This window comes from Cupressus sempervirens, chromosome 8, assembly GCF_028749045.1.
Source record: "Cupressus sempervirens isolate cs-2001-9-10 chromosome 8, ASM2874904v1, whole genome shotgun sequence".
NCBI classification, from domain to species: Eukaryota; Viridiplantae; Streptophyta; class Pinopsida; order Cupressales; family Cupressaceae; genus Cupressus; species Cupressus sempervirens.
The window spans coordinates 512,161,912-512,179,221 of NC_143125.1; the positions used below are offsets into that span (position 1 = coordinate 512,161,912).

The window sequence follows — 17,310 nt, forward strand, 5'->3', positions numbered from 1 at the left end:
ATATATATATATATATATATATATATATATATATATATATATATATATATATATATATATATATATTTGAAGAGGAGATCAAAGCAGTGACCTCCCCATTCCCCCTTCCTTTTTAGGTTGTGGCCGTTGGTTGTGAAGGCAACCAGGACTGCCAACAACAACATAACTGCTGCAAAAGCCAAGGCTACCGAAGCAGCTAGCATTGCCATTAGCAACTGTGAGCCGATGGGCTATAAGCATTTAAAATTAAGTTTAAAAAAAATTGTTTTAATTATTATTATTTTTAATTTATATTAATTTTAATATATGTCATTTAATTATATTAAATGTTAATAATTATTAAATATTAAAATTTAATAATTATTAAATATTAAAAGTTAATAATTATTAAATATTAAATCTTATTAAATTTTTTATATTTTTTATAATTTTTATTTTATTAATAGATTAATAATTGATTTATTAATAATTTAATATAAATTATTTTATTAATAAATAAGTAATTATTATCTTTAGTAATTTAATGATTATTATTATTTTTAATAATTTTTAAATTAAAGATTCAATTGTTAAAATATATTTGGAAAGTAAATTTGAGGATTGCAATTTGGAAAATGATTGTTTTAGTGAACTTGGGTTTTACTTGACTATTCAATTGTATATGAAAACATTTCTATTATCAGAGGAACTTTGTTACATCGTTTGATAATTCAAAAAATGTCACTTGTCTTTTATTACTTTGGTAATAAAAAATAAAATTTTGGTTGTATATCGAACCTTTGTGTTTTGAAAATAAAATGAACTATGAAAACACTTGTTTAAATACTCGATAAGATGAATGTTGTATTGTATGATTTGGGGTTCGGGTTTTGACTTGGTACTTTGACCAATTAGGATGTTTACAGAGGCTTGGGGGTTTGTTCTGTAATGATGTTATGGTTATATTTTGGTCACGATCTTTTATACCCGACCATGGTGATGTGTCACGTATTTTCTATAATGAGTTTGTTTGGATGTTTGTGGTGCTTTCTAGTTTTCTTGTATAGAACTAAAATGATAATTGTAACTTTTCTGGTGTAACCTTTGAGTCTTTGATTAGTTATCTTTTGATGCTTTCTAGTTGCTTGTATAGGACTAAGGTGATTATTGGGTTTTATCTTTTGGTGCTTTCCAGTTGCTTGTATAGGGTTGAGGTGATATTGAGATTGGTCTATAGGTGCTTTCTAGTTGCTTGTAAATGACTAATGTGAATACTATGTTTTATCTATAGGTGCTTTCTAGTTGCTTGTAAAGGACTGAGGTAAAAATTATGATTTTATGAGTTGTACTTTTATGAACCTAGGGTAGGTAATCTATGTGTACATTGGGAAGTGGCTTGCAATGGAGGCTGAAGCCCTAAGTGGTTGCCTGGATAACCCATTGTAAGTTGTTTAAATAAGTGATAAAATTTTATTAAATGGGTTTCAAAATGAATTAATAAGAGTTTGTGTTTTTTCTTGCCAATGCCTTGAGTGCGAGTACATGCTAGGATGAGAGTAGAGAGGATGTTTGGTTGCAACCTTGCTTCATTAGTATGCCTTGACTGTACAAAAGGATATTGGTGCCACACAGAGACACTAGGAGGCTAGAGTCCAGAGAGGCTACCAGAGTAACCTTAGAGTTGGCTCATGTGATGACACTTGCCCACTTACATAGTAGATTTCCTATGTGTTTGTGTTACCTCTGGGATTAGATGATTCTTGTGTCTTGGTACCCTTTGAGATAGTTTTCTTTCAAGTGTTTCCTTGACTTAGATGTTGGTGATGACTTGTATTTTAATATCTGTTTGGGACTTGAGATTATCTCCTTAGCATAGTGTGAGTAGGCCATTTAGGTTCCACAAGGTCAGGTGGTAGTGCATTTTTCTGATACCATTGAGATCTAACCACTGGATATTGTTGCTGGATGTACTTGTGTAGTTGTTCCTTTCTTTTTGATCCTGTATTTCTATTGGATGGTTATACTCTGTTGTATTGTACTTGATTTATTAGAGATCTTATGTGATGATGCATTTTATTCATGATGTACATTCTTTGAGCTTTTCATACCTGTGATTTGTACAGTGGATGATTATGCATTCTAGTTATGCCAAGTGGCATCCTTTGTAATTGTATATTATTTAATTGGATTCATACTTGTGATTATTCCATGATGTGGATTTTAGTTATGTGTTACATTTAGTATTAATAAAAATTATTTTTATATGTGATTCAACATCATGGGACCCTTAAGAAATGTAATCTATTTATGATGTTTGTATGTATGTGAGTTATTGCTTTCGCTATATTATTTGTTGTGGTTATTATCTTTATATTTAAAAAAAATATTTGACAAATTTAGTGAAACTTTAGGTTTTTTTCTTTTGGGCTCTCTGGTGGGGTGTTACAATTCCTCTTTTCTTCCCCATTTACTTTAATATAGTGGGATGCTCAAGGGGAAGGTAGGAAATGAAATGTAATCTCCTTATTTTTTTTCATCTTCTTCCTCTTCTACATATTCTCTTCCTCTTTGATGTCTTCTCTTCCTCTTCCTCTCCCTCTCCCTCTCCCTCTCCCTCTTCCCCTTCCCCTTCTTCATCCTCATCCTCTTCCTCCATCCCCTTCATCCTCTTCCTCCTCTTTTCCCTTGCCCTTGCCCTTGCCCTTGCCCTTCTCTCTATTTCACATAGATCAATGTTAAACATTGAAGATAAGTAAGATAATCTTCAATCATGTAACTACACCTACTTCAGATTCATCATACTATATTAAATGAGTACATTGATGATGGTTGAGTAAAATAATCCTCAATCATACCAATGTTCCTATAATGTTTGTGCATACTTAGATGCATCGTAGTACATTTAAAGAGTAGACATATCAAAGCATTCATCTCTAAATAAGAACAAGATTAAATCAGTGTTGAAGTTGATCAAAGTTCAACCTCACAACTCCCAAGAATCACCTGCATGCAAACACTTGACACATAAAGTGAGAAGCAAAAACTATGGAGGCTGAAATTCCTAGATCCATAGATGAGACATTCTTGATGAGTAAAAAGAGAAATTGCTATTATTAAAAGTGAATTCAATTTACAAATAGAGATCAATCCTTATTAAGAAGATCAAAACCCTAACATTAATCTAACCTAGGTTGCATGATAATAATTAATAAAAGAATTAATTATTAGATGCCTAAAGTTTATCTTAAATAGAATAAAGTTAATTAGAAAATATGTATTTATTCTAACATCTCTCCTTAAAATAAACTTAGGGAGTAGCTAAAAATCTAGAAACTATTACTGAAAGTAGATTTGGGTCCCAACAAAAAAGGCTTGATGAGGTACCCAAGCACAACCAAATCTCTGTAAAGAGGAAAAATAAAAAAACCACAAGGGAAAAACCCTACTCCAAAAGAGGTGGAAATAAAGCTAAAAGAACTAGTGAATAACTGAAGAAACCTCCAAACCAGGGAATGTTCTAGAAGAAAGGAACAAAAGAATGATCCTTTAGAACACCACTGAAGCATAAGAAGCATAAGAAGCTGTAAAGCTTTGTTGAAAGTAATTGTTGATATGAAGAACCTCCACTAAAATAGAACCTGACTAGGTAGAGAAGACTGTAATATGTATGAGTGTTCTTAGAAGACACTATTCGAATTAAGAGATGCACAAAAGGTAAACAATTGAACTCGAACATACATATGACATAAAACACTAAACTTGAAGAGTTGATCAATTGAACATGGAAGGCTGCAATCAAAGTAGGAAAAAAAAGTGTTTATATGGTAAATGATCCATCTCACTGAAATGCATAGGTACCCTGCCACTGCATATGCCTAGTAGATAGGAATAAAAATTGAATACATAGCTCACTCCATTGAACTGAGAAAGTATGAGAAACAATAAAACCCCCCCAAGGTGAGGTGATAGGCAACTGGAAAAGTGGGCCAAAAAAATTGCATGTCAAAGAACTATGGTCAAGATGCAGAAAAGAATACATGTGTGCACTGAGGTGGTCAATCTTAGACACGTCATGAGGCTAATGCTTGTAGTGAACCCTAATTTATATAAAAGATGTAATATACACTATTATAAATTACAACAATATTAAAAACAACATATGCCAATATATGTTCAATTTCCTATTGAATAATTCAAAGAAACATATTTCATCTAGTAAAAATATAAATAATAATATTGAATATATTTATATAAAATAAATATATTCCTAATATCTCTTAATAGTATCTAATCCTTATTATTAGTCCCTACCACCTAAAGACAAGGACTCATGTTTTTAGGTGACCTTTTGCATTAAACCTTCCCTAGGAAATCATAAAAACTCAAACACATTCCCACAAAATTATCTTCCTTTCAATTTCGTCAATTATTTGCAATTTTGAGATTCAATATTCCTTATTTGTCATTGGTGGATGGCTTTATTCTTGGTGTTCTTTTCTTTTTTCTGCATAAAAAAATTCTCAAAAAATATGAATGTAGTGTTGTGGCTATGGCCGATAGTAGTAAGGAGGTGACGACGTGCAACAAGTTGTGTTGCATTTTATATGGCTATGCATGTGCGACTGTGCCCTTTATTTTCTATTTTCAATCACTGTATATTTTAGAAATTGCTTCACAAGATATGAATTGTTCATTAGGTCGGCTAATTGCAGTTCCATTAAGCTAAGCCAGGCATGATACGAGCGGCAAACTTGGTAGCCAAACCATATGAAATCATCACAATCTTCATTGAAGACTATGTCAAAGCCTCGAAAAGCCTAACCAAATTCATCGTTGTTGTTGGACTAATAAAAGACTGGTTTCAAGTTTCAGGAATGTTGTAAAATGGTGAGGATTGGTCCACTGTAATGACATTGTTAGAAAAAAGTAGTCCCTCATTGTTTTCACTTCTCAATCATCTAAAGAGGGCTCATAAGAAATTTCCTACGAATGGAAATATATAGTAATGTAAGTTCAGTCATTCTCAAGTCTAATCTTATTTTTTATTCCTCTATTTTTTATGCTGGTTTACCACAGTTTTGAAACATACGCTTGCTCGATTCGCTTCCTCATTTATGCAATGGAACAACACTATAAAAAGGAGGGCGATGAGTTGTAGGAATTAAATAGATCTGCTAATTGTGCAGAGTTCCAAAGATTGCCCATAGTAATCTCCTTTTTCTCTCACCATAGTTGTTCCCTTCTTGTTATGCATTAGATCACTTATAAATTGGGTGTATTGCATAAATTGTTTAACCCTGTAATTTGGAGAACACATTTCGAATGCAATAAGGTCTCAAATAAAGACATTCAATTCAACATTTAGGATGATGAGAGGAAGCAAAATAAATGAGGTTTTCCTGTCAAATTTCATTTGTTCTATGCCCCCTCCGTTGGCTTTGAATTTTACTCGTGCTTTCCTTAGTTTCACTATAGATGGAAGCTTGAACCTAATGTTTGATGGCTATGGCCCAAAACAAGAGAAGTGATACAATTATAGAATATGACTCCATTTGCAGACCTACAAAATATGTAAAAATGAAAAGGTCGATATTCGATAGCGAATACTACTTTTAGTACAAAGCCAATTTTGTCCTAGGCTAATTCCATGAAATTCATGTTCATATAGAGAACTTGAACTAGAACAAACAGAGGGATCTGATTCTCCAATTTCATTACATCTCTAATGATTTTAAGAACCGTGTTGTTATTATATTTTGGTTGGAAAATCAGATGAAATTGGTGGCAAAAATTAATGACATTCTTTGCAATTTGTAGGTTGAAATGGGGTGATGTTGTTTCAGAAGAACTCAAGAAGAAAAGAGGTGTTTCACACCATCTTCCAGCAAAATATTGCATTCTATTTCCTTATTGTAGTCCATGGTCTTCGTCTTGTGAACAATAGAGAAGTTTTTTTGGGGGTAATTTCTCCTGAATTTAGTTGGGTTCCTTGCATACAACCTAGTGTTGTGATGTGGAGCCTAATCAAACTTGGAGGTTTATTTGGTATGGTTTTCTCCCCATATTATTGCTATGGGGGTTTGGGAGCAACACCCCCAACATGGGGTCAAGGGGCAACACCCTTGTAGGGTCTTGGGGTAGTGCCCCAAGTGTGCTCCTTATTGTAGTACAGGGTGGGGATGAGGGGCAACGCCCCCACAGGAGTTTTCGGGGGCAACACTCCCAAAGCCAAAAAATGCCCTTATATTGTAAAAGGCAACAACTGCTATTTTTCCTATTAGACGATTTATTCTAGCCTTAATTTTGTAAGCGATAAAAGCTTATATAAAAAGGCTTAGGGTTAGGGATTTCATAATGTAATGGTGATATTGTAGCTTCTTGCAACGATATTGAGCTATAAGGGATTGCAAATTGTAATCACTGGATAATAATAATATTGGACATGTTGTTGGTGGACATAACCCAAGTATTGGGTGAACCATGTTAAATCTTGGTGTCTTGTGTTCTCTTTTATGCAATCTACTATTTTCTGGTATTGGTTATATTTGCATGTAACTGTTATTTTTTTCTGAGGTTAATCCTAACTCCTAGGATCTATACTTCTCCACGCATGTGAACTCTAGTTTTCCAAAGTGGTAGGTACCAGTAGATACGAGTTTTGGGATATACACCACTTCATTTTCCTTGATTAATGTCTTTGGTACGTTGAAAATGCAAGGCGATGTGTGCTTTTAATCATGGCATGAAATTACTTCTATCTTTAACCTGGATGAGCCATTCAACTTCATCAATTTGCAATCTCATGGATTTTACTATATATTTGGATACCACTATATTTTATCTCAATTAGTATTAAATTAAATTATGTCTTCTATGTTTTCTTTTGAACTAAAAGAAACGGGTTGGTGCATTTCCATTTTGAATCTCATTCTCATTCTTCATTCGCTTTTGCCATGCTATTCCTTACTCTTACATAGTTCCTACACTCTTAGAAAAGAGTAGCATTTACAACTAGCTCTTCTACCCATTCATCCTTCCCCATTAACAAACACCTCTCCCAAAGCCCACAAAAAGCAAGGACTGGAGCTCCATAGAGCCCTTGTTTTAATAAACTAACTGACATTAATAAACCTCAAGTATAAATTCTTATTGTATATAAAATGCAACCATTAATGGGTCGCACCCTTTGAAAAGATATAATAGCAATGAACATCAAATAACTCGAGGGGCATGAAAGGCAGAAGAACATTGGGCATCAATCACCCATTGCTTATACATTACACATAAATATACAAGATAGATCCTCTACAATAAAGAAGGAGAACCAAGTAACATGACAGAAATGAAATTGAACAACCAAAACATAACATATAATTGGTAGCCAAACAATCAACGATTAGAGACAATGACAATCATGCACATATAATCGATTTAAGGGAAAAGACCATAATTATTATTTATCATTCAAAATCTGAAAGAAGACCTTGAGAAATATAAACAAATTGAATTATTCTATTTTAGAAGGAAGGCCCAAAATTGTAGGAGCCACTACCAAGGGAGGTAAGTATTTAAAAAAAAAAATGTTCTTTTTTATTAAAAAGCTATATTTATTAGTTAAGAAAAGTTGTTTCATGTTTTCTTATATTATGTATTAAGTTATAGTTATTAGTATTTGTAAATATACATTCATATTTATACATGGAAATCTACCCAAAAAATGTTAACTTTTTATATTATGAATATTGAAGAATTATTTTAATTCAAAAGAAATTTTATATGTTGTAAGATATTTGTTTGAAAATAATTTAACATTTTAAATATAAGAATGAGTGGGTATATTACAAGGTACTAATATAATCTTTCATACGTCTAATCAAATTGAATAAAAATTTTCATAGTATCTATATGAATGACTAAGATGGAATCTCATAGTGCTAGAGTAGGAAGTGAGATCCTCGTATAAATGGTTATCACACCAGTGCGAAAGATGAGTAACCCTGTATCAATGACCATATGAGAAATGAATAATATTGTATCATTCTATTGGACTGATACCATAGAGATTAATGCGACTCAAAGCATGGAGCATGTGAGAGATATTAAGATCTCCACTATCTTCCATGGTCGAGAATTAATGTGCCAAAATATTCTGATGATGTCAACATACACATATGTGACTGGCTTTGGATAAAAGATTCCCACCTGAGAAGAATCTTAAGGGGTATGCTTCCAGGAGGACAACGAGGTAGCTATGAGCTACGAAGCTTGATCTAGAGATGTCCTTAAGATTGGAGTTAAATTAGAGGGTAGAATAGTATGTTTACATTTGTGATTGTTATGATTCTAACATTTATTTTGTAGGCATCTCTTGTCCCAAACTAACCCTAGTAGTGGGGACATTACAATGTCATTGAAGGAATACTCAGTGGACAAAAGAAGATGGAAAACAAATGAAAAACATAAACCCCCCAATGACACTTTAATCAGAGTAGTGCATGTTTAATAAGGCACAAGATATGGTGAATCCCAAGAATATAATAATCTGCATGAGTGTCCTCAAATGACACTAATCAAATCAGAAGGCAAAATAAGGGAAAACAACTGAAACCCAAATATAGATGAAATATGACACTTTATCTCAATGCATTTATAAGAATGCATACAAATAATGTCTAAAAAGACCACAATAGACATAAAGCTGATACAAAAGATAATACAACCCATGGAAAATCATTTGAAGCAACAAAATCGATCCCTAGATCTGAAACAACTGAGATATCCACAATAATGCAAAAAGAAAAAGAAAAGAATGTGCTTGAAGCAGAATTTAGAAAAATAACCAACATCACTAGAAAGAGTTTTGAAAGACCTTTCCAATGATATAAAGAATTCTCAAATCACATATTAGATGCTCAAGATATGTCTCCTAGAGTGCAAAATAGAATCCCTGACTTTGATAGCGGAAAAAGGCATGAAAAAACATCAAAACTAAAAATTGCCTATGCCAATACGATAGGCTCAAAACTAGCTTTCCAACAATATCTTATTTGTAAAAATGGAGTCCGTATACTTGAAATATGAGCAAAAATGTGAAGGTAGGTCCAAATAGAGCTTGAAGGGGTGACGAGATATGCTGATGCAATGTTGGCATCATCAAGTGACGAGCATAAATTTGATGGGAAAATAACCATCGAGGCAAAAAAAATGACCCCTACTAAAAAAAATCCACTCGCCAAAATACTTGCCAGAAAATAAAGGGTCGGTGCCAAAAAAAGATCGATTGCCAAAAACGCATGTAGTCAAAAGCCAAATTGGGTCCAGAAAATTGTTAGAGACATCAAAGAACGTCCAATCTGCCAATGAAGACATAAATCATAGTTCATGCCATAAAATGAAAAAAAAGAATGAGAATCACATATTTCAAACACTTAAAACGCCAAAACAAATTCAAACCGCATTAAAAGGGAAAACCCATCATTGAAGGATGACAGTGTTGATGTGGTCGTTGACAAGACTATGTACCAAAAGCATGGGCGTATGTGCACATGAATCATGCATACTCACTTCTGAGTACCTCTTGACTTTTCCAATACTGTAGGTTGAAGGACCTACTAATAGGGTGGAGCATGAGCTCCAAAATGTGCAAAAGGGTGGGTTGATCCCCAAAATTAGGTGCCCAATAAGTGCACCTAGTCCTCACAAAGTGGTCTCTAGTTAGAAAGGTGTGGCTAATGGAGAGCCACATGGTCTATGTATAGGCTAGAGTACATCATGAGTCAAGGATAGGTTCCAATAGAGGGAAACACACAAAATGAGGAAGGGTAGAGTTGATTGAGGTGCAAGAAGGGTGGTCTGATTTGCATGCGACCACCAAAACAAATTTTATCCCCCTTAAAAGGTGCACCCAAGTGGGTGCTTGAACCCACAAAAAGTTCTTTGGAACCACAGTGTTAGGCTCGAGGCATGTGGCAAATACATGGGCCACGTGGCTTCTAGGTAGAGACAACAAGTCCTATGTGGGTGAAGGTAGCTGCTGATTGTGCTTGATCCCAAACATCATGCACACAAATCCAAAAGTGCCAGATGGATCAGACACGTAGTTATGGTGGGATCGAGGCTCGAGGCATAGGTCAGAGCTTGAGGCTAGAATTGTCCTATACAATGGGGCCCACTTCAACTAAACTTTGCCAAACACTTTTGCAAGTGCTTCCCATTAATCCATAGTGCCTCCCCTTTTGATATTTTTGTTTGATAAAAACAAACAAAATATGCACCTTTTGGAAAACATAGGTGGAAAAACATAAGATTTTGTTTTATAAAAGAAATCATTACCTCAATTTGCGTACCTAGATGCAATTTTTTTTGCCTTAGATTTCAACATTGTCCAAATTGGACATATTCTATATGAAAATGGGGGTTTTTGAGTGCTTTGAGCTCAACATTGATATTTTTTTGTGCTCAAGGTGGTCCAAAAAATGGCCCCAAGATCTTATAAAAAATAATATGAAAGCTTAGATTTGAAAAATAATGCTAAAAAACCTCAAGAATAGAATAGGGGCATGAAGATCTGGAGCTCTGATACCATATTGAAGTTGATGAAAGCTCAACCACATAACTCCCAAGTAACACTTGCTTGCAAAAACCTATGACAAAAAGAGAGAAGCAAAAGTTGTGGAGGCTGGAATTCTCAGATCCATAAATGAGACATTCTTGATGAGCAAAAGAAGAAATTGCTATTATCAAAAGTGAATTTAGTTTACAAAGAGAGATCCATCCTTCTAAGGGAGATCAAAACCCTAATAAGAATCTAACCTAGGTTGCATGATAATAATTATTAAAAGAATTAATTATTAGATGCCTAAAGTTTAGCTTAAGTAGAATATAGTTAACTAGATAATACGTAATTACTCTAACAATAGAAAATGACATGATTATGAGAAATCTTGCTAGTTAATAATAACTATAAAGATAACCATTCTTATATTTTGTAAAATTTCTAATTAAGTTAAAAATAAATCTTAAAATTATTATTCACAGATTACACATCACATGTATGAAACACACAATAGTTTAGATGTAATTTAGTACAATTTTTTTTAAATTTAATGTTGGTCTCAGAATGGTTTTGACAATTGAGTATCAACACACTTAATCACTTTTCATATAGAAGCTGAGTACACTATACATGCCAAGCCACAGCATGTGCCGAGCTGAAATTCCAATAGGTGCTGAGTGACTTTAGGTGCTGAGCATTATACAGGTGTCGAGTAATATATAGGTGTCGAGTCACAATTGATGTCGAGCAAGTTAGAACACTTCATGTGCTGAGTGAGCCAGAACTATGCATGTGTCGAGCAAGCCAAAATGTAATAGGTGCCAAGCAAACTAGGATCAAACATGTGCCGAGCACCAGTAGTCCAGTATGTGCCGAGTAGCATAGAATCAACATATGAGTTTGTGCCTTCACAAACTCAGATGTAAACCATTTTTTGAGTTGACATAGAAGGATTTTGAAGGATAATGAGGATAAGAATGAATGTTTTATATTTCCTATACAATCAGCATGCAAGCAATAAGAAAAATGGAGAAGGCATGCAACCAATGAGAAAAGTGCAAGGAATGAGTAGGAATTAAAGATTCAATATGGATTGTAGATCCATACCTAACCCTAAGTATACAAAGCCTTTATAAGAAGGTTTAGACCCCACAATTTTATGTTGTTGAATAGAAGTTAAGGAAGTTGCTAAGCAGATAAAAAATTGCAGAATAGGGAAAACAATAGGGGCATCATAGACGTAGTGAATTGAGTAGCAATTACTTATCCAGTTGATCAGAATAGAACAAGGGATACAAACAAACATCGAATCAAGCAAGGGTCACATTAGAATGAGTAGATCAAGTGCCTGAAATCAACAACTGAAGATTGTAAGCAATTAGGTCAAATATTTCTAATATTCTCTAGCAATTGTATTAGATAGTGGAAAACCCTATGTTGATAGGTTAGCTTAACAACTATTTTGTAGATCCTTTGAAGAGGTGATTAAATCCTTTAATAGGGTGACACTTCATGTAAAGTGTTTAAAATCCTTTAACCAGGTCACTATTGACACAATGTAAAGCCTTTAATAGGGCAGACCATAAGAAGTGGTCAAACATTATTGTTGCAATGATTTAAGTGGAGGGTTTCTGGGTTACCAAAATTTTGGTGTCATGTGTTGATGCATGTGTTTACTTGATGTTTATTTAATATGTTTACATGCATGCAGTTTACTTTTAGTTATTTGTTTTAAAAGATTTGAAAAGGTTAAAGTGTGGTATTTCTAATTTAAACCCCCCCCAGAAGTACTCTTCCCATTTGAATATTCCAACAATTGGTATTAGAGAAAGGTTCTTACAAGGAGAAGCCTAACAACTTAGAGAAAATATCTAAAGATGGAAGTCTTCAAACTTGGGAAGATCATAGACAATTAGGCAATTGATGTGCACCTTGCTCTACACAAATTGGAGGAAGCCAGAGAAGAATTGAGAAAGTCCTTGAAAAGAAGGAAGGATATAGCCATAGCTGAAAATGACACACACTACAAGGAGATTGACACCAAACAAGTGTTTTCCAATGGAGATTCCAAGGAATTTGATGCACCAATAGTTGAACTGATGGAGAAGAACATAGCTCAAGTAAAAGAAATCAGAAGACTCAAGCTTGAACAAGAATCACAAGCCATAAGGCTTTGTGAAGTGACTGAACAAAAGAAGAAAGCTATTGAAGACAAGGCTATGATAGAAGATGACAAGAGAAATATTACCAATAGACTGGAGGAGAAGACAATTGAGTTTGAAAGAATCTCAAACATGCAACTTGACACCTTAAGCCAGATGATGAATGCTCATCATGAACTAAACATGAAGGACATTGAAATTTCCACCTTGAGAATGCAAAATGAACAATTACAGAATGAATTGAGGAGAGAGAAGTAGATAGTAGAAATTTTCAACAAACCTAATAAGGCTATCAAATACTTTGAGCAATTACTAAAATCACCAAGGGCTAGTAATAATACTTCAGGACTTGGTTACACTAGCACTAAACAAGGAGAATCATCTAAAGCTGCAGAAGAAAGGAGTAACAAAGGTAAGAATACTAAACCTACTTGTCATTTCTATGGTAAAAAGGGACATAACTCTAATGTATGTAGGAGCAAGGATGACCATCAATATGATAAGCCTAAAAATGCAATCTTTTGTCACAAGTGCAAAAAGCAAGGACATCAAGCACAAGAATGTAGGACTAGGACTATCAGAACACCAAGATTTGATGGTCATTGCTACAATTGCAAGAAGTATGGACATAAAGCTTTTGAGTGTATATCAAAGCCTATGTGGACACCTAATCAGCCTGCAAGGAGAAACAACCATTCAGACCACTACAACTGGGATTACAACACCAAGTATAGTTGTCACTACTGTCAGGAATATGGACACATTCTTGAAAATTGCATAAGAACACACTTTAGAGGGAACTATAGCAGATGGTTAAGCCAAATCATATGTTTTAGTTGCTTGAAGACTGGTCATATTAGCAAGAATTTTCCAACAAAGTCAAAGGCATCCAAGTCAAAAGTCAACAAAGAAAAAGAGCAAGTAGATGTTGAACAAATTAGAGGGCAAATGAACAAGACTTGGAAGAAGAAAGATGAGTGCAACATGCATCAAATGAAGGGATCACTTCATCCAAGAGGTCAAGTGATCACACCTCACCCAATTAAGCATGAATATGTGTATGGGACTACTATACATAGTTATATCATGCATTAGTCCCAAGACAAAGAAGTATTGAAAAGAAGAAATCAACATGAGCAGAGATACCAAGTCAAAATTTGAAGTTTTTGCAAATACTGTCGAATTGTCCTCAGATGTTGAGTAAACCTCTAGTGGATGCCGAGTAGCTAGTAGCAATTGAGTTGATGGTTGATGCCGAGTTGAGAAATGTCAATGGAATTTGAGAGAATGAAATCCAATGGAAGCTGAGTCATGTTGAAACCTTCAAGTGCTGAGTTTACAATTGTATGCACTAAGCATTTAATGCTAGGTTTTCAAATGTATAAAGTCAAATTTTGATCATTTTTACACCATTTGAACATAGATAAAAGATGAGAAGAGTGTATAAGTGATCAAACAACAACCTTGAAGCCCTTTGCATCGATTTCAACAATGATTTAGCATAAATTTCGTCGATCAAAGGTATTTATCAAGTGCTAAGCTACATAGTTTTTAAAGTTCTAATATATTGAAACCCTAGATCGGTATAATGGCTTCTAGTTCTAAAAACCCCAAGAGAAAGGAAAGTCATGAGGTCCAACTAGTTAGTAATGAAGTCAAACAACCTGAGTTTAGGCCAATCCCTGAAGTCACCTATAAGAACGATCCTGATGGCCGTTATCCATAATTCCACCCAAAGTTGTCATGGTACAGGATGTGAGAAAGTGTTACACTAAAAAATAAGAGCAGTAGGAGACATTGAAAATTTTCAAGCCTATGAAAAACTATGTGAGAATAGAATTCTAAAGGATGAGTTTTAGATAGTTGAGAAGAAGGGTTTAACCCATGCCCTAGTTTACCCTATAGGTTTTAAAACAAAGTGGATAAGAATTGTTTTAAGGAGGATACACAATGGCTATTTGTGGCTAGAAACATGACCCATTAAAATAAAAAAGAGGATAGTACATAGGGTTACAAGTTTCCCAACCCTAGATTGGTCCAAGACCCTGCGTAATGATTCTAAAGAAGTTATTGAAAGGAATACAGGGGTTAAGTGGAATAAGAGGGGTATGACAATTGATACTGTAACAGATAGTGAGAGTGATATCTCACAAATTTTACCAATCCAATAGATTAAATAGTGTACCATGTATTGCTATTGATGTAGCTTATAAACTTGTAAAGAAAGATCATACATATGATCTAGTAGAACTAATGTTGTAATAGATAAATGAGAACCTAGGGGCAATAAGAAGTTCAAAAGGTGCTCAATGCAAGTTTGGTTCAGTTCTTGTATGCATATTTTTCTATGTCATGGAAGAGTTTCCTTCAATTGAAAAGGTGAACTAGAATCCAAAAAAAACTACAATCACTCAAATCAATGAGTACATTTATTGGATGGGTGTCATCTTTGAAGCACAAATGACAAGCTATTTTGAGGATTTTAAGAAATCCATGAAACAAAGAGTAAGAATTCCAGTTTCCTTAGTGGAAAAACATATCAATGACATATGCTTCCTGGTAGATATTGACTACACATACATACAAACAATAGTTCCAAGGGTGAGATGGCTAAGGCCATTAGGTTATGAACTTGATGTGGATGAAGCCTCAACAACAATCACAACATTTATTGTAGAAGAGATTGATAAAGAGGCAACCCATTTTGGAACATATGGTGTTGTGTGTTCCAAGTTTGATATGGAACTTAAAATAACCTCCACCCTAAAGAAGAAAGATAAATAGGTGAAGAAAATAAAGAAGAAATTTGGTGTAGATATTGAAGGGATAGTAGATGCTGAAGAGGAAGAAGAAGAAGAAGGTGAGAGTGAAGAAGAAGAACAAGGGCATGGCCTAATGGAGTTAACCCAAGGCTTAGGAGAAGAAAAGAAGGAAGGTGCTGAGGAAGAAGAAGTCGAGGAAGCACCTACATAAGCTGAGTCAAAGAAGAGAAAGGCTAAAATTCAGCCTCTAGCCCAGCCTAAGGCAAAGAAGGCTACATGAACAACACAAGCCAAACCAAAGGCACCAACAACTAGAGCTACCACAAGAGCATCTTCACAATAGGCCAAGGAGGAAACAATAGAGAAGAAGAAGGCCATGAATAGACTAGTGAAGTGCTAAAGAAAAGAAGAAAATATGGAGCACAACCAGAATCTAATGAGGAGGAGGAGACTGACATAGAGGATATCAACCAATTCAGAGCAGTAAGCCATCCTCCCAAATCTGCTAAATATAAAATTTGTGAAAATATTAAGAATGCAGATTTGACTGATTTGAAAAACCTTGAATTTAACAAGTTAAGTAGAGAAGAACAAAACAAAATAGAGGAATCTATTTATGCCACGATGGTTGAATTTAAGAACACATCTCTAGAGCTAGACAATACCATGCCTAGGGAATTATATGATATAGCTGAAAACAAGTGGCATTATTGTCTAAAAATGGAGAAGGAGATTAGAGAATCTACCTTAGCACAAGTGATGCCTAACCTAACAAGAGGTAAAATTAATAAGGCTACTAAGAAACATGGTGGCTAATTTGCACCAGAATATAGAGCCTTTAGTATTCTACAAAGTAAAATTAAGGATGTAGTGAATAAGTCCACACAATTGTGGAAGTCAATATACAAATTGAATGATGATAAAAATGAAGAAGAGGGATAGGATAAGGATGTAAATAAGGCTAAAGATAGTGATAAAGAAAAGAAAGCCAAAGCAATGGAGGAGGAAAAGAAAGCAGAAGAGAAGAAAAAAGAGGAGAAAACAACAAAAGGAGAAGAGAAGCAAGAAGAAGAGAAGAAAGAGGAGGTGGATAAAGAAACAAGAGAAGAACAAGAAGAGAAATGAGAAGAGGAAAAGGAAGAAAAGGAGGATAAAGAAAAAGGAGAGGAGGAAACAAAAAAGGGAGAAGACATGGCAACCGTTGAGTAGCAGCAACAAGAGGAACAGGGTGTGCAAGACACACAAATGCCACCCTCTAGCCCTCCTCATGTAACCATCACACCTATAGACACTATAACAATCAAGGATGTTCCTAACAATTTTTCTTAGAACATCAATCCCCTAACTATAGAGGATCTCTCCAAGATCCTTCACCAATCAACTATACAGACACAACTATGCACAAATCCTATGTTGATGAGTGTAGATGAGTTACAAAAGGTAGTAGTAGAACAAAAAAGAGATAAGATGAAACCACAAGAACCACCTTTCATCTATACAATTGATAGTGCTCAAATTTTAATGCTTCTATTACCATCTCCAACAATTGAAATAGTAGCATGTGACACCATTCAAAAGCCGAATGCAGAAGAAGGGAAGTCTGATGAGAAGAAGGAGGATACATCAAAACAAGAGGAGCAGGCCACTATTCAAAAATTGGTAGAGTTACCAAAAATAGGCACTCCTAAAAAAAATCTGCAGAAGCTGAGCACTGAAGCCATACCTTTACAAATATCAACACCAGGCTCAAGCTCAACTAAGGTGACCATGGTACTTCACTACGGAGACCTTGAGTTAGATGAAGAGATAGTAATACCTTCTTATAACTCAAAGACTATCACCATGGAGAAAA

At 34.5% G+C, this 17,310-nt stretch overlaps 1 pseudogene; it reads right to left on the reverse strand.

Moving 5' to 3' along the window:
* Nucleotides 1-5,109: 5,109 nt before the first annotated feature.
* Nucleotides 5,110-6,921, reverse strand: LOC149543448 (putative UPF0481 protein At3g02645; annotated as a pseudogene).
* Between the last annotated feature and the right edge of the window lie 10,389 nt (nt 6,922-17,310).